Source organism: Malania oleifera, chromosome 7 (genome assembly GCF_029873635.1).
Source record: "Malania oleifera isolate guangnan ecotype guangnan chromosome 7, ASM2987363v1, whole genome shotgun sequence".
Classification (NCBI taxonomy): Eukaryota; Viridiplantae; Streptophyta; class Magnoliopsida; order Santalales; family Ximeniaceae; genus Malania; species Malania oleifera.
In genome coordinates this window covers 108,369,821-108,389,144 of record NC_080423.1, presented here as the reverse complement: position 1 = coordinate 108,389,144, position 19,324 = coordinate 108,369,821, and positions in this window count along the sequence as shown.

Below are 19,324 nucleotides of genomic sequence, written 5' to 3'. Positions count from 1 at the left end.
ATTTTATTAGCAGGTCGTTTCAGTATATATATTATAGCATTAAATATTCATGTTGTCACACTACTGTATTTAGTTTATTTTCCCTTACTAAGAAGTGTCTCACCCCCGAACTTAAATAATTTTCAGGAAACCCAGAAAGATCGGTGGATCGAGGCCGCCATTGAGATAGTACGATACTACCCCTGTAATAACCCCAAAAAATGACTATACAAGATTAGTGGAGGGATTCCAAAAAAAAAAAAACTAAATTAAATTAAATTTAAAATAAATAAATAAATAAATAATAATTAAATTTTTTATTTTTATTAATTAAATAAAAATATTATTATTATCATTAATTAAATATTATTATTATTATTATTATTATTATTATTATTATTATTATTATTATTATTATTATTATTATTACTCATCCTGAAGCTTCTTTAAGCTTCAAGATGTTACTTCTCCTTCAGAAGCTTGAGTAGAACAGAGATCCAGTCCCCCTCTCTTCCGGAAATTCTATCTCTTTGTCTCCTCGTTCTCTCTCCCTCTCTCCTCAATTTCGTGACAGATACTCGCCTGATTGGAAATCAAAAGATACCGCTGGACTCCATTCTCCGCTATCGTCATTTCTACGAAGCGAATTAGTGGTAGGAGCAGCGTAGGCGTATCTCCTAGGATAAACTAATTTCTACTTTTACCTCAATTTCTTGCAAAGTGTAAGCCCGATTGACGATCAGACACCACCACGAGAATCTAGGGATGATTTTCTACAAGTCTAGCGGAGCGGATTTCTCCGTGGGGTCGTCATGGGCATAACCCCAAATTTGGGATAAGGGGATTATTAAGGGGCTTATTATCATTTAATTAGTATTAATTTAGAAATACTAAAATATTGAGCATCTGAGATTAAAGTAGGATTTTCAGAATTTAGGGTCCGGGTGAGTGCCGCCAGTGTAATTTTGGGACCCGCAGGCATAATTTAGAAAATTAAGTAGGGGTGTTAAATATTAGTTTAAATGTTAATTTGGAGTATATGGAGTCTAGGGAAGGTTAGATGAGTATTATTTTGGGGAAATGAGTTAATTAATTTAAGAAAAATGTAAATTGCAAGACTTAAGTTTCGGGAGCCAAGGGTGTAGGATCTGGGTGTTAACGAGACTCTTAGTAAGTCAGGTAAGGGGAATAAATTATAGCAGTATTTTTAGAATTACTATTTGAATTAATATGTGAATATGAGCATATGATATTTTGTCCGAAAATTATTATGATATAAATATTAGATAAATTGCGTGACATTTGAGTAATATTGAATTGTGATATTTTGGAATATGAAATTAGTATATTATGAATATTAGATGAAAACTGTGTGGTATATGATGTATATTGAAAAAAGTGAAGTATAACGATGGGTACTTTCTGAGAAAATATTGAAATGAGAATTATTGATATGATTAGTGAAAATAATGAAATATGGTATTTATATGTGAGTAAAAATGTTTTGCCTAAAAAAATGAGATTTTTTGAATTACTGAAATGAGTATTTTGAGAAATGTTGAAAAACGTGAAACACGATATATATACTATTATGACATGATGAAATGTGCACAGAAAACAATGAGAACATTTATATTGAGATGAATTGAGATATACTGATATGAGAATAATGATGTATATTGATATGGAAATACTGAAATGTGAAAATGGGAAATATGAATATTGCATTATGGAATTGAAATATGATTTATGAAATGCCAATACCGCATAATGATTGTGGGTATGTGGTAGTGAACCCTAATGGATGGTTGTGATATTGAGTACGGTACCGTTGCTAGTGGTGTAGTGCAACCACACGGACTCTTGGAGCATGTGGCATGGCGTGACAATCGACTAAGCCATTTTGTAGGGTTGTTGGGTCCCCTGAGTCCGGATCAGGGCTATAGGCCGACCAGTCGTACTACAGACGCGATATGTGATATGATATTTTGATTTAACCGGGTCGGCCAACCACGGTTAGATCCAGCCTTCGGGCCACACAACCTTGACCATGGGGGGAAGCATGACGTGGAAAGAAAGATCCTCAGGGTGGCCATGAGTTACAGATGTGATGTTGGTATTTGATACAAAGGATACTCATGAGCCGGAAAGTAAAATGAAAATGGAAAGTGAAAGAATGATAAAATTGGCTAAAATGAGAAATGAAAGAAATAATGGAAATTGAGAAATAGAGAATGGTAAAATTGAGAAATGGAACCGTGTGAATTAATAATATAAATAATTGAGGCGAAGTAAAACTCTCCACCCGAGGGCTTACAGAGTAAGGTGAGTGCCTGATAGGTATCAGATGTGGTCATACCTGTGATACCCCATGGATGAAAGACTTAAAAGGATTAGATGTTACTACCCATATCAACAAAGTGCACCTTTCTTTTCGGGAGCTTTCCTATAAGAACTCCATAGTTAAGCATATTTGGCTTGGAGCAATTTTGGGATGGGTGACCTTTTGGGAAGTTTTCTCAGGAAGTATGTGAGTGAGGACAAAACACACTGAAAAAGGACACGTGTTGGTTTGTGGGGCTAGTCATTAGTCTGATAAGGCCCGCCCCTTGTTGTCTGAACCAGGTGGAGGAGGAGAGGAGCAGTGCTCCCTGGCAGACCCAGGTTGGGGCGTTACAAATGGTATCAGATCCAACACCTAGCCCAAAGTGTGATGAGATTCACATCGCCTGGGTTTAAAAATGTGGGTTCGCAATGAGGACGTTGCGTTCTATGAGTGGGGGAGAATGTGATACCCCATAGATGAAAGAATTAAAAGGATTAGATGTTACTACCCATATCAACAAGGTGCACCTTTCTTTTCGAGAGCTTTCCCATAAGAACTCCATAGTTAAGCGTGCTTGGCTTGGAGCAATCTTAGGATAGGTGACCACCTGGAAAGTTTTCTCAGGAAGTGTGTGAGTGAGGACAAAACACACTAAAAAGGACACGTGTTGGTTTGTGGGGCCAGTAATTAGTCTGATAAGGCCCGCCCCCTGTTGTCTGGACCAGGTGGAGGATGAGAGACGTAGTGCTCCCTGACAGACCCAAGTTGGGGCGTTATAATACCTGACTGCATAACGCGTTAGGGCAGAGGGAAGTTACCTGTATGGGTGGGTAATCTTCCCTATTCTCAGGAATTTCGCGGGTAAATATGTGTTGGAAATCATTAAATTTGAGAAATGGTTTTAAAACTCAAAAAAGCTTGTGTTGTATATCTATATGAATATGAAAATATGTTTATCAATCTATTTTTCTCAGATAAAATGATGATTGAAAAGTAAAGTGTGTTATAACTGAACTTATATGACCATACACTGTAAATAATTTATTCCTTCTTACTGAGATGTGTCTTACCCAAATTATCTAAATTTTTTAGGGAACGGGGATAGGCCAGGTTATAGAACTTCGTAATTATAGGGAGCTGGGATCCTGACACATAGGGTGAGTTTTTGGACTAGGGGAGGTGTAATTCCCCTAGAGTTGAGTTATTTTTAGGTATGTGATGGGTATGTACATATATGTGTATGTTGATACTATGGGTATTGTATTCTGACTGATATGTATACTGTCTTCCGCTGTTAGGTTGTATAATGAAATAACTTTTAACCTGGTACCCAATGCGGGTCAGGTCATATGAATGGTAATAGGGTTGTTGACGTGGCCAATTTGTAAATGTTATTGAGGACGAGTGAATATTTATTTATTATTGAAAAAAAAATTGTATGAAAATCGGGGCGTTACAACCCCGCTAGGAGGGTAAGTTTTGATCTAGGAATAGTAGATTGGTGTTGTGGGTTCCTATATATATATCTTGAATTTTTGGAGATTGTATATAAACACAAATATTTGGGAATGTAGTTGACTCTGGTATTTTGTATTTTATGGTTATGAAAGTGTGATTTATATTTACTGCTGCTTAAGTTTCCGCTATGAATGTCAGATATGTCCCCGTTACCCATGGGTCCAGGTTGACCTTAATATTAAATATGTCTTATTATATGATAAATTAAGCAGGTCGTTACACAGCGTGTCCCCAACAGTCAAAAAAAATTCTCAGACTCTATATATACCCCTTCATAAGCCAAGATTAGAAACTTTGATTAATAAATATTTTCTCTCTAATTTTTCACTTAATCAAAATTCCTCCAGCTTAATTTTTATTACAAAAACTATTTCTTGGGACAAATCTTTTATTCTCCAAAACTCTCTTTCCTTTTATTCATTTCAAAAATTATTTTGAAAGAGAGCTTATTTGTTTTGGGCATTTATTTTTAGATCACTTGCTCTCACATATACTTTGATTTCTCAAAAACAATTTTTGAGAGGAAGCTTGAAGTGTTCTCTGATTATTTCATTGAAAAATATTTTTGGAAGAAATATTCATTTTAGGTTAAATCTTTGAATTATTCTTTATATATATTTTTTTGTTCAAAGATTTCAAAAATATTATTTAGAAAAGCACCATTTCTCTACTGAGCATTATTTCATATCTTTAGAGAGTGTATATTTTATGCTCTTAAACGTTGTACATCTCTACTTGTATTTAGAAGCATTTTAATATGTACAAATATATATATATATATATATATATATATTTAATGTATTGGTTGAGTTCAGCCCAAAAATTGAACTGGGGTTTTCCTCGCCTCGTAAGGAGAGAATGTAAACGGCTTCTGCTCCGCCCGTTTAAGTGAGCAGTGTTAGTGTAATCCTTGCGGGGTATAACCAAGGGGGGATGTAGGCTGGTTTGGCCGAACCTCGATAACAAATATCTTGTGTCGCTCTCTCCCTATCTCATTTAAATTACTGCACTTTAAATTTAGTATGTGTATGCCTATTTATTTACTGTTATATTATTTGCATGCACACCTTTATTTTAAATGAGATATGCTGCACACGTGTATGTTTGCACTCACGGTTCAATTATTTTATATACACATTTGTATTATGAATGAGATATGATTTGTGGTGAATCGACGAAATGTTTAATTAGCTGAAAAATTTTTAAAACCCAATTCACCCCCCTCTTGGGATCACACCATTTCCAACATTAACTCTTTTGAATTAAAATTTTTTTTTATCCATACTTTTCAATTAAAATTAAAATAAAACAATCATAAAAATTAAAATATAATTAAAATAAGCATTTACTTAATTATAATTTTAATATATTTTTTTACTTCTACAAACATTAATCAAGCAGGTTACTGATTTTCGGTTCTTAGTTTTTGCTTCTAATTTTTTATTATTTTTTGTTTGAACTTTCGTTTTCATTATTTTTTATAATAATATCAAACAACCCTATTATTTTGAGTTTTTCCACACAAAAAAAAAAAATGAAAACCCTCGATATAAATAGAAAACTAGTAACATAAGCAAATGTATTTTTATAATTTAATGTTAGTAAATAGACTCTTAGTTTATTTATATACACATGAGTGAAACTATGTTGCCTTTTGTAAGTTTTGAAGTTACCTTAATCTTTTTATTAAAATCATATATTTTCATTCTAATTATTAAAAATATTCATATATATATATATATATATATATATATATATATACACACACACACACACATATATATATATATATATATATATATTAAAACCGTATATTTTCATTCTGTTAGCATATCTCCCTAATTATATATCTCCTTAATTTAACCACATCTGTGTACTTATTAAGTTACCCTTGTAGTCTACCTCCTTCACCTATAAAAGGATGGCCCTTGTACAGTTTTATATACACAAAAAGAATAATACAGAGTTTCTTAGTTTTAACATGGTATCAGAGCCTTCTAAACCTAGGTTTTGAACCTTCTAATATCCCAGCGCCGCCGTGAAACTCTGATCACAGCTCACCTCTCGCTCTCGTCTTTCGTGTAGCGTACTTTTTGATTCTCTGGCGTTCTTGTCTTCTCAGACGGTATCGTGGCCTTCTTGATTTTCTGACGATTTCCTTCTTGATTTTCTGGCAAAGTTCTTGATTCTCCGGTGTTCATCATTTGTCTCTCGGCGTCAGCTTTGTCTCTCTAGCAGCAACAGCAGCGATGGGTTTTCTTTAAAGCTCTGCTCATTCTACAATCTTAGTACCCAGTTGCCACTGCACACCCAATAGGCTTCACACTGATCCTGTCATCTCTGGCATCAGAGAACACGCTGTCATCTCTAGCTTCTCTGGCTTATCTCCATTCCGGCGTCGCTCTCTTCTCTCTCTATTTTTTTAGGCCGACTTGTAGTCCCGGCCGTCTGGTTGGCTGTTTGGTTCTCTCTATTTTTTTTTTTCAGCCTTCTTGCAGTCCCAGCCGTTTGGTTGGCCATCTGGTTCTTCTCTATTCCGGTGTTGTCTCTTCTCATCCTCTCTCCACTCGGCCGCCAGTTCTACGTCGTTGTCATCGTTGTCGTCTAGGTGTGGTTTTTCCATCCGATTTGCAAGCCCTCAGTTCGTGGCCGAAGCTCAAGTTCTCTGTCATTCTACCGTCTATTTTATGCTATTCGATATCTCCAGCATTCCCTGCAGGTCGTTTCTCCATATCCGAAAGTTCGTACGACCCTAAGCCCGTAACCGAACCCATACCCATTTTCTTATGAAGGTTATGCTGTTGCAATTCAAATCTTAAATATTGTCCTTGCATCTTTTTTTTTTTTCCTACATGACCACCACGTGTAGGATATAGATAGCTCTCCGCAACGAGCTGCCTCACCTCTCAGTTTTGTATTCGGCTCTCTCTGGCAACGTTCTTTCTTTGAAGAAGCACCCATTTTTCAACGTGGTATTTTTCAGACTTGTCTCCTAAAGTGCTTGTATCTCCCAGATTCGTTTCTCAGATTTGTTCTTTGCTTTACATCGATCAGTATTATCCATTTTTTTATGGCATCTTATGTTGCTCGCCCTATAGAGATTGTTTTGAATGGCTCCAACTACAATGCTTAGGCCCAACAAATGTCAGTTTTTTTGATTGGTTGGAGATTATGGCGTTTTGTAACTAGAACAAAACAAAAACCCATAAAAATTGACACACAATCCATAAAGGATTTTGATGAGGCCCTTGATGAATGGGAAAGTACTCACTGTAAAATTCTTTCCTAGTTTATTAATACATCAGTTCCTACTATTCAGAGTCTACTTCCTAAGTTTCATAATGCCTAACTTGCTTAGGATTTTTTTGGCAAAACGATACAACTGTGGTAATGATGTTGCTCTCGAGTTTTAGTTGGAAACTAGCCTTTCCCAGATGCGTCAGGAACCTGGACAATCTATTGGTGAGTTTCATGCTCAGGTTAGTGGCATTAGTGATCATCTTTCTCAAGCTGACCCTACTTTTTTTTATGAGCAGTTGATTAAGCTTTTTGCTGCATATCGGGATCGTTGTCAGTTCATATACTTGATGATGCATATCCGGGATGAATTTGAGAATACTCGAGCTAGACCTGGCAAAGCTGATCGGGTCGGTTTATCCGTGGCGGATAAGGAGGATTATCGGGTGAAAAAATCATAATCCATATTCGACTCGTTTAAGTGGCGGATTAGGCGGTTTCGGGTCGGATAATTCATGGCGGATGGGCGGATAATCTGCCATTCTCAAATATAATTTTATTAATAATTTATTTTTGTCATAATAATTTAAATTGTATACGATAACTTGCAATTAGTTTGTGTATTAACTTTTTTAGTAACTATATCAATCATTCAATCATTTATACTAATTAACAACTCCTAATTCATGCAAGTAAAGCTGTAAGCAGTAAAACACAATAAATTAATCTCAATCCAACTCAAAATAAAAACTCAAACTGTGTGACTCGTGTGAGTCTAAAATCTAAACATTATAATTGTTCTTACAGCATGTGAGTTTCTTTAAATACAACTATTTTCAAATCGTGTGAATCTCTCAAAATAAAACTATCAACAAACTAAAAAAAATCTCAATCCATCCTTCAAATAACTTCAAAATCATTTGAATGCCTTGAATTAATTGAAATGCTTTCATTTGTGACATCAAAGCTTTCATCTTCTTCTCCTTGTGTGCCTATCATGAAAGAATTCAAAATATAATTTAAGTTATTAATTGAATAACATAAATTGAACTTATTAATTAACATCTCAAAAGTTACAAGTTATCAAACTGGAAAAAAAAATTACAAATAATTTATTCAACACTACAAGTTAAAACAACAAATAAATAATAATTTATCGACTACATAATTTTCAAAGATAAATAGAAGCACTAGCTGCACAACCTGTGCTAGTGTAGTAATATTCAAATAAGGTCAAATAGAGCAAGATGATACACTAGATGAGGTATGACCTGCTCTTTCAGCTTGAGCAATATCTTCAGCAAGTTCTTCCTTATCTACAAATTCTTCAACTGCATTCAAATTTTAAAATATAAATAAATATTTCATAATACATAGTATTTATAATAACATAAAAATATAATTAAATAAGCATACCTCCTCGACTATACAGCCAATCACGAGTTAAAATGATAGTTTCAGCATTATCAGGCGTAAGAGAACTACGTGACATATTTATCACTTTTCCTCCAATACTAAATGCTGATTCCGATGCAACAGTTGATATTGGAATTGATAAGATATCTCTTGCCATTCGAGAAAGAATTGGATACCTATATTCATGACTCCTCCAAAAGCCCAAAATATCCAATTCTTTATCACAATCTACCATCCTCTCTCTAAAAAACATTTCTAGTTCTGACATTGGAGCTTCTTCATCTTCCTTAGCAAAAGCTTTAAAACCCTAAAAACAAGTATATAACAATAGAAATATAAAAATTCTATAGATGTATAATAAAAGTAAATAAAATTTGTACTTAAAAAAAAAAATCTTACTTTTAGTGTCACGTCAACTGATGTTGCAATAGGTGTCATATGACCACGATCATGACTAATAGATGCTTCAAAGGAAGGCATTTTATTAGAAGTCGAAGGGGAGTGGTGCTTCACATACTCATCAAAAAGTGAATGCATCTCATGCTGGATGTCGTTTACTCGATCTTTCCAAGACATTGGTTGCACTTCTTTTAAACAAAAAGATACAAATTGTATCTTAAAACGAGGATCCAGAATAACAGCCATTGCCAAAATTTTACTATAATCTGACCAGTATTTGTCAAATTTCCCTTGCATTTGAGTAGCCACATTCCTTAAAAAGATATCATCACCCAATGCTGCATTAAGTAAAGTTACTTGTACCTTCCATACTCCTTGAAAGTACAAATTTGCAGTTGGATAAGATGTCCCAGAAAAAAGATTTGTCAAGTCATAAAAAACCTTCAAGAAACTAGCAATTTTCTCAATTTCCTTCCATTCATCATCGTTTGGGCAAAACTTGAAATTCTCCTCACTAAACCTGAATTGGCAAATAGCATCTCTATAGTATAAAGCACTTTCAAGCATCATATAAGTAGAATTCCACCTAGTAGGACAATCTTGACGAAATCCTCTCACACGTGGCACTCTCACCTTTTCACAACATTCATGAAATCTAAACTTTCGATGTTGTGAATGCTTCACATATTTGACATAATCTCGTATTTTGTCCACAGCGAAATGAGATAATTTTAGGCCATCTTGGACAATGAGATTCAATATGTGAGTGCAACAACGAACATGAAAAAATTTTCCTTCCCTTACCAAAGCATTTTTCAAGTTCAAATTAGACTTCAAAAACTCTACAAAACAGTCATTGGATGTAGCATTGTCCAATGTTATGGAAAATAGCTTCTTGTCTATACCCCAATTCACCAATAAGTCCATGACTTTGTTACTAAGAGCTAGACCAGTGTGTGGAGGAGGCATGCTTGAAAAACTCAATACTTTCTTCTGAAGCTTCCAATTTTTATCCACAAAATGTGCAGTTAAACATAAATAGCCATCAGTATTTAACGAAGTCCATAAATCCGAAGTAAGAGAAATTCTACTAGAATTATTCAATAAAAGCTCACGAATGTGCTCTTTTTCCTTGAAAAAAACCCTCATAACATCAGCTTTTGCAGTATTTCTTGTCACAAATTTTGTCTCTGGATTTAATTCTAAAGCCCATTCATGAATTCCTTCATACTCAACAAAAGAAAATGGCAAATTGTGTCTGACAATTGCCATTGCCAACTTCCTACGTTGTACAACTTGATCAAGTTTTCGTGTATGCAAAGACAACTTTCCATCACCTTGACTCATTAGCATTTGTTTCAGATCACTATTTTTCTTTCCCATGCATTTTTTCATATGACAATGTAAGTTTGATGTCCCAGAGTTCTTACTATGGTAGAGATATTTCTTAGGACAATACTTACATTGGGCATATTGTTTATCTCCACTTTCAATCAACTCAAAATCTGTCCAAATACTAGATGTTTTTTTCCTAGCTTTTTTTACCTGTGGAGTTGTTTCTTTTGTAGGTTCTGTGTTTGATGAATCTGGCAACTGAACTTCTTCTTCACTCATTTCATCATTTTGATCAATTGAATTTGCTATTGACTGAGACATTTTTTTTCCCAAATCCTTGTAATGCACTGCAAAAAATTATGAAATGGGATTAAATGTTTACATTGCCCAACGAAGGATTAAATTCATCTTGAAACAAAAACAATGCTACTATGCAGGCCTACAACAATAACAAGGCAGAGATGTCAAAGTATTTAAAATGACAAAGGCCTACAACAATAGCAATGCAGAAATGTCAAAGTATTTAACATGACAAATAATGTATTTGCTAGAAGTATTGGCTTAGAGCTAAAAATTCATATTTTCACTAGCCTCCACTAACTTGAACATTGGTTTGTTTTTCTATAAAGGAGGAATTAAATAGAATTAAATTTCTTCGGTACCAAGGCTTTAAAGGAGGAATTAATGCTTTTACTAAGGACTCCATTATCAAAGAATTGCACTCAACCTATTAGCTAAGACTTTAGTAATAATCTCAAGGTTGATAGATGCATTAAGAGAACTTTATTTTTATAGGCCTATATATATTATATTGTTAATTTTTTTTATGACAATAACACGTTTTCTATGAACAGTACAATTTTTATATTATGATTATTTGAGCAACAGACACTAACCATGCATAGGATTCATAGGAAGAGCATGGATTTTTAGGACATAGATTTGGATATGCGTTACTTTGAACAAACCATAATACAAAATTGTGTTGATTTTATTTCAAAAATCCACACAAATTCAATTCCATGTTCCAAAATCCATGCTCTCAACACTATCCTTGCAAATCAAAGTTTGGTTCCCGAAATATCTAATCTTAAGAATAGAATAAAATAAGACAAAAATTATAGAAAACATTTACTTGCACAACCTAAAATATTGCATTCTTCTCATTTTTATTCTCATCTTTACCCCCATTGTCATTGTCATGCATGCATGTTATGGTTTACTGCATGTTTAGTACATAAGAATATAATGAAATCAAGCGACATGAAATCATATTTATTACTCAGTTTTGTCATTCTCTTCATTTACATTTTTCATTCCATCCAACTCTTATCAATTTACACGACAGTATATTTAGTAATGTTTTGCAATGTCAAATTGTATTTCCTGTAAGTGTCTATGTTTTACAAAAATGAGTTTTTATTTTCAAGAAAGCTAGAAAAGGATTTCTTCTATTATTGTTTTCCAGCTTTTCTGCACAAATACTAGAAAACTACAAAGCAAGGTATGTCATCTTTTGTAATTCTTTGAAAAAATAAAAATTATTTTTCACAACTGAATGGTCCTTTAACTTTTTTCAATGACTGGATTGCAATACCAAATATGCCCACAACGGGAAACATCCATGCATAATTAGGGGAAAACATAAACACTGCTGTAGCAAGCCTAAGTTACAATTTGCAAATACCAATTCTTTAAACAATTTGCAAGTAATCAATTTCTAATATATTTAAAATTAAATAAAAATAGAAGCATGGCTCATGGATGCATGAAGAAGAAAAGCAGAAAAATAAAATAAAAATACAATACACAGTGACAGTGGAAGTGTGGACTGTGGAACAGACAAATAGGGGGGGAACTGTGGAACAGTGGAAGCCTAGAAGGCATAAACCAGAGTGGAGCTCGGAGGGACTACCAGTAACCAAACTACCTTCTGAGTTTTGAGTTCTAAAGCCCCCTCCTGCTGGTTCGAAGCTCTTCGCACCTGCTGGTTTGAAGCTTTTATTGATTCGAAGTGCAAAGCTCCTGGAACCTGCTATGGCGATTGCAAAGACTGGTTCGAAGGATCGAAGAAACTCACGACTCAGAGGGCCGAGGGCAGAGGGCTTCGAAGGGTTGAAGAAGAAGGGTCTTGTGCGGCGCCGACTGGTTTCCACTTCTCCTTATCCGAGTGATTCAGTCTCTGTGTCTGTGGCTAGGGCTCGAATGGAAGAATCGCGAATGGGGCTGACCTGGGTGGGGGCTGGCCGGCTGGGAGATTGGGAGCCTAGGGGTGGGAGTCTAGGAGGGCCGAGGGAGACTCAAGAGTCAAGAGGGGCACGCACGGCATGTGGGCTGTGGGTGCTTAGGCCAGGGCATTGGCCATTGGGCCTTTGAGTTTTGGGCAGTGCCTCAGTGGGCTGGAGCGTGGAGCCACTGGACCGGCTAGCTTAGGCCTCAGGGGCAGTGGGCTGTGGGCTACTTTTATGAGTGAATAGTTAAGCGGGTTGGCGGATATCCGCCGGATAAACCTGACCCGACCCGCTAAGGGGGCGGATATGAAAATTAAAACTCATATTCGACTCATTTAACAAACGGATGGTCATGAGTCGGTTAGAACGGGTCGGATACGGTTCGGATTAACGGTTTTTTATCCATTTTGCCAGGTCTAACTCGAGCTTCTTTGTTACATCGATCTCCTCTTCCTACACTTGAGGTTGCTCTTGCGGAGCTCATTTTTGAGAAGACATGACAACAAAACAATAGTGGCACTAACCATTGAAACGACGCAGTTTAGAAGAAGCAACAAGTGCATTAGGAGTAGCCAGAGTAGAGGAGCTAGATGGAGTAGTAGCCAAAACCATATCGGTATAATGAACCCGAGGAGTCTGAAGTAAGACATAAAGCTCGTTTAGTGGCAAAGGGCTTTACTCAAGAATATGCCATTGATTATAAGGAGACATTTGCCCCTATTTCTTGTATTACCTCCGTTCGCTCCCTTTTGGTTGTTATCATTGCCCTACGATGGCCTTTATTTCAGATGGAAGTCAATAATGTCTTCTTACATGGTGATTTGGCTGAGGAGGTATATATGCAGCCCCTTTCAGGGTGTCCTCATCCTCCTGGTAAGGTCTATCGTCTCCATCGTGCTTTATATGGGCTTAAGCAAGCTCCCTGTGCTTGGTTTGCCAAGTTCAACTCCACTATTGCACAACTTGGGTTTGCTTCTAACCCCTATGATTCAACCCTTTTTACCCGTCACACTGCTATTGGCATTACAATTCTACTACTTTATGTTGATGATATGATCATTATTGGTGATGATACTTCTAATATTCATGAGCTTAAGCAATTTCTGTGTCAGGAGTTTGAGATGAAAGACCTCGGTTCTCTTCGCTACTTCCTCGGCTGAGAAGTGTCCCCTACCTTTGATGGCTACTCTTTGACCCAAGCATAATATGCTTCTAATATTCTCACACGTGTCGTCTCACAGATTGTATGTAACGACCTCAAATTCCTTAACATAAAATGTAACATAATAAATAAAATGGTCAACTCGAACCCGTGGGTAACGGGGACACCTATCAATCACATCGGAAACCTAAGCAGCAGTAAACATAAAATCTAAATCATTCATCCATAAAGCATAATACCAGAGTTTACTACAACATCATAAAACTGTATTTATATACATTCTCATAAACATCAAAATAACTCTAGGATCAAACACAAAATAATTCTGACCCTAGTACAAAATCTTACCCTCCTAATGGGGTAATATCACTAACTCAACGGCGATTACGACCCGCTGGTTACTCAGGGTCTCCTAAAAAAATATATTTAGTTTGAGGGTGAGACACTTCTCAATAAGGGAAAATAAACTAAATATAGTTATGTGGCAACATGAACATTTAAGGCAATTATACATATACAGTACATTTCATACATCAGTAAACATTCATCATAACATACTAAATTCTCATATACTTTCATATTTATTAATAAATCATAACGTACATAAAACATCTGTTATAACTGATAATACTGAAAACATACCCAGGATGAATAAGTAGCTAATGTCATGTATTACCTCCCATGACGGGTTGTGTAGCCCGAAGGCGGGACCTGACAATGGCTGGCCGACCACTGCCGAGTCAAATATGTCTGTAAGTACGATGGGCCTACCACACCCTGGTTTGAACTGCCAGGTGGACGTCCATACTCTACTGAAAGCCACATCGATTATCCATCTCCCACCCCCTCATGGAGTGGTTAGCATTAATCTGAACGTAGATATCTAATCTACATAGCTACGGTACCGAGCTCTTGAAACTGAACTAAACTAACATCCGGATTCTGATAACATATAATACGTGATATTATAGCATCTTTCATAATTACGGCCTTGTGCCAAACATTTCATAATTACGGCCTTGTGCCGAACATTTCATAATTACGGCCTTGCGCCAAACATTTCATAAATACGACCTTGTACCGAACATTTCATAAATACGGCCTTGTGCTGAACATTTCATAAGTACGGCCTTGTGCCGAACATTTCATAAATACGACATTGCGCCAAAATCATACATAAATATGTCCTTGCGCCAAAATCATACATATATACGACCTTGCGCCGAAATCATACATAAATACGTCATTCTAAAAATAATCATTTAATCATGTATTTGTCAGAATCATAATGTACTATATATTTCCATAACTTCTCAAATCATACTGGATTCATATCATTATCATATCATAATATTTCTCCACGTAAAATAATATTCATGCCACACATTTGCTGTATAAAACCATACATTGCATTTTAAAATCATACTTTCTAGCATCTCATACATATATATATATACATTTCAACATATTAGCAGTATTTTTCTCAAACGTACATTTCCTTCGTAATCTATAGCTATAATACATGCTTTCCAGAAAATAACTTTTCTCATAAATAATAATTTGCATAAAAATAACTACTTTAGTTTATTCCCTTACCTAACTACTGAGAAAACCCCTATAAACTCTGGTCTCACACCCGTAGGATTTCCTAATCAATACCCTGAAAATGAAAACTCATAGTACTAAACTTTAGTATTTCTACGTGTACATCATTTTCTATAACTATCGTAAGGTCAAATTTGGTTTAAAAAACCTTACCTCAACTCAGGGATGATTTCCAACTTGCTTTCACCAACGATCCGCTCTGGCAGATTTGGAGAGAACTTCCCCAGGAGCGTCGTGGTGACTTCGGATTGTCAAATCGGCGTAAATCTGCCCAAAATCGATGAGAGAGAGAGAGAGAGGACTGAAGGGAGGAGAGAGAGAGAGAGAGAGAGAGAGAGTGAATGGTTGCTTAATCTTAAAGTAAAAATCTGGATTTTTGATATTTATAGAGCTGGATTTGTCGACGAGCCACGTTATTCGTCGACAAATCCTTCAATAATTTCGTCGACGAAATTCATTCCTCGTCGACGAAATTCAGTCGGCTCAAAACCTCTCTCGGTATTTCCTTGTCGACAAAATTCAGTCTTCGTCGATGAATTCTCTTATACCCTCGTCAACGAATCCCCTGTGTTCGTCGACGAGGCCTCTGATAATATCCCTTCCTCTTTATTATTTTTAAATAGCATTTTTATCCGGGTTGTCACATTGTAAGATAACTGATAGTTCGCTAGAGCCCAACATCAAACTTTGTCCTACTAATGGGGAGCTCCATCCCGATGCCACTTATTACCGACAACTTGTTGGGAGCTTGATTTATCTCACTATCACTAGACCAGACAATGCTTATGCAATGCACCTTGTTAGCCAGTTTATGTCGGCTCCTTGCTCCGCTTACTATGTAGCTATTCTTCGCATCTTACGATATGTGAAGGACACATTATTTCATGGGCTTTTTTTTTCTTCTCACTCATCCTTGACGTTGTAGGTTTATTCAGATGCTGATTCGGCAAGGGACCCTATTGATCGTTAGTCTACCACTAGTTTTCTCTTTCTACTTGGTGACTCTTTTATCTCTTGGCGGAGCAAAAAACAAACTTTTGTTGCTCGCTCTAGCACTGGGGCTGAGTATCGAGCTCTTGCTGATACTACTTTTGAGCTTCTTTGACTTTGTTGGCTTCTCCAAGATATGGGTGTTCCTCAGCCCTCGAGCACTCTACTTTATTGTGACAATCATAGTGTTGTCCAGATCGCTCACAACAATGTCTTTCATGAACGCACCAAACACATCGAGATCGACTGTCATTTTGTGTATCATCATCTTCAGGAAGGGACACTTTGCCTCTTGTCCGTTCCTTCAGCTGATCAATTAGCCGATATCTTCACGAAGGCTCATCCAGCTGATCGCCATTGTGCTTTAGTCTGCAAACTCTAGTTAACATCTTCGATACCACCTTGAGTTTGAGGGGTGATGTTAGCATATCTCCCTAATTATATATCTCCCTAATTTAGTCACATCTGTGTACTTACTGAGTTACCCTTGTAGTCTGCCTTCTTCACCTATAAAAGGATGACCTTTGTACAGTTTTATATACACAAAAAGAATAAAACATAGTTTCTTAGTTTTAACACATTCTAATTATTAAAAATATTCATATATATATATATATATATATATTTGTTTTGTTATGAAAGATGCAGAAAAATAAATGAAGACGAGACAGAAATTTTACGTGATTTGGATATACCTACTCCACTAGCGGATGAGATCAGAATTTCACTATTTTAAGAAAAAAATACAAAACAATATGGAACTGGGTGTACAAAATATCTCTTTCACTTTCTTTTATATCTTTTTTTCTCTACTTCTTTCTATCTCTTCTTCTTCTTCTTCTATCTTCTTCTCTCATTTCCTTCCTATCTCTCCATTTTTTTTCTTCTATTTGTACTCCACTGGTTATGTGGGAGGAGGCTTTTATTGTTGGGTGGACTTGAGCCTTCTCAACCCCAAAAGCTAGCTCATGGGGCGAGACTTTCCCTCACACTTAATAACTATAACTCCGACCCCTTACGTGGGCTCGTAGCGCTACTAATCCATTTATTTACCTGATAATTTACATTTTAATATCATGTACACAACGAAAAACATAATTATAATCCTCAATCATATAATACCAGAGTTTACTATTCCTATTCATAATCCAAATTATCTATTCATCACCTGTAATCACATATATACATGTCTTCAAAACATAATCCCCAAATACCAATATTCTCAACCATCCATATCTCTTAAAACTTAAAACATAAAACATAAAACACAAATTTATACATCTCAAAATTAACATAAAAATATACCATTTTCTCTTTCTATTTTCCAAAAATGCTATAAAACCTCGAGCTCTCTAAGCTCGATCTCGAGGAAATCCTGAAAAAGATAAATTCATATTCGAGTGAGACACATCTCAGTAAGGGAAGAAACAATATATTAAAACAATGTGTGGTCTACATGAGATTTTTTAATAACATATTAATATCATTTGCAAACCATTAACATGAATTCTGAAATTATTTCATGTTCCTAATCATACATATGCAAAATATTTACCCACGAGACTACCCAAGGATAAGGGTGATTACCCACCTATACAAGTAGCACCCCTCTGCTCTAGTACATTAGGCAATCCAAAGGTTACAACTGAAGCATACTAGGACACTCACTTTACTCAGTAAGCCCTCAAGTATTAGATTAATCTCGCACTCACATAGTTCAAACAAAGGTTTACCAGCGAAGGCTCCCAAAAATAGGGAAATCTACCCGCCCATACAAAAAGTTTCCCTTTGTCCTAACACGTTATGCAGCCTAGTGCCACATTTGATACAACCAGGGCACTCGCCTTTTTCAGCAAGCCCTAGAGCGAAGAGTTTGCCTCGCCCAAACGTAACATGTTTTATTAGCATAAATACTGATAATACCATAATACATTATTTTGTCTGTTATTTCAGTAATTCACATCCGTTCATGTTCTTAACTTTAACATTCATAAAATTTCACTTTACGTAACCTTTCACATTTTACATCATTCACATTTCACATTTTACATTTCATATCCATTTCATTCACATTTCCATTTCATTTCATTCATTCGCACTACAACTCCTTTTAGCGGTACATCAATTAGTCCACATAGAAATGCACTAAAATATGCTAACACAGCTCCTTTTAACTGTCATTAATTAGTCTACAGCTCCTTTCAACTGTGTACATCAGTTAGTCTACAGCTCATTTCAGCTGTCATTACTACAGTTCCTTTTAACTGTACATCTGTTAGTCTACAGTTTCTTTTAGCTGTCATTAAAATGGTTACATTAACAATAACATGAAGCATAATTCATATCACAATTCCATTCTCATTGCATTTCCTATGAAACTTGCATCTCATACTTATAACATAGTTCCATACAAGATTCAATTTACTCATGTCACATTATTTAGTAGTAAAATTCACACATTGCCTATAAAATAAGCTAACCAACATTTTACGTTTATATACTCAAAATATACTTTCATTTCTTACATAATTATCCTGAAAATATTTTCTACTTTCATCAGTTCATTTTCGCATATACGTATCTAATAAACAACCCTAAACTCAAAAAAATATAATTTAAATGGTTGACGTTTTAAACTCATACCGAAACATATACACGTATATATAACACAATTTATTTTTCATTAAATTCATAAAAATTCTTGTTTAATATATATTTTTCTCCTTACCTAATTTTTTGAATTACGCCAATAGGGACCCCGAAAAATACCTACGACGCTCACCCGAGTCCTAAATCAAAAATCCTAATTCCATTAAATTAAGTTTAAATAAAATATTATTTTAATATTTCCTAAGCCCATAAATTCCAAATAAATAGTTATACCCTCAAATATAACCAATTCACCTAATTTATCAAATTCTACTCTCGCTTTGGAGTGGGATTTAGAAAACCCCAATTGGAAAACTCCGTGGTGGTGTCTGATCGTCGATTTAACAGCAGATTCAAGGAGAAATTAAGGATTTAGAGAAAATATACCTTTTCTCAGAAGTGGTGCCTATGCTGCTTCCACGACAAATCCGCTCCAGTAGAAATGTCGATGGTGGAGCTAAAAATCTAACGAAACCT